This window comes from Chaetura pelagica, unplaced genomic scaffold (genome assembly GCF_000747805.2).
Source record: "Chaetura pelagica isolate M959 unplaced genomic scaffold, ChaPel_1.0 scaffold247, whole genome shotgun sequence".
Taxonomy (NCBI): domain Eukaryota; kingdom Metazoa; phylum Chordata; class Aves; order Apodiformes; family Apodidae; genus Chaetura; species Chaetura pelagica.
Window position 1 is genome coordinate 17,087 of NW_009953958.1, and position 621 is coordinate 17,707.

Genomic DNA, 621 nt, shown 5'->3' on the forward strand with positions numbered 1-621 from the left:
AGGAATGGGGGACACCACAGAACAAAAAAAACCCAACTAAGAACAGATAATAAAAATGTCATCCATCTGTTATGACCACAAAATTAAGCATATTAGAAGAAACTGAGAAAACTTGGCCCCTCTACTCTGGGCTGCCAAAAAGCAACTCTGCCATTTAATCCAGAGATACTCTCCCAGATAGAGACATTCCCCTCACACTGATAATTTCGGATAACTCTATCAGGTAACTGTTTTCATTTATATCTGCTTCAGATGAAATTCACTTAAGTAGCTCACCCTGCCCATTTAATTTAAGTTGCAGTGATCAATTTTGCCTGATCAGATTTGGGAAAAACTCAGTTAGAAAGCTCTGCTACAACAGCCCTAATCTTCAACTGAGGCATAACAGCAAGCAGGTCAGAAAAAACCAACTCTGCTAGTACAGTTGTGTGCAAAGAAGAAAAAATGGAGGGGGGAATCCAATGCTATTATTCTGAGACACCTAAATACTAATAATGCCTTTATTGCAGAGCCTACGTCACCCTGCTACATCACATGCATATGAAAGCACAGCAGAGTTCTGTTAAAGCAAGACACTGCACAGCAAATGCAAGGTTAGCCGTGTCAGAAAGGATAAGGTTG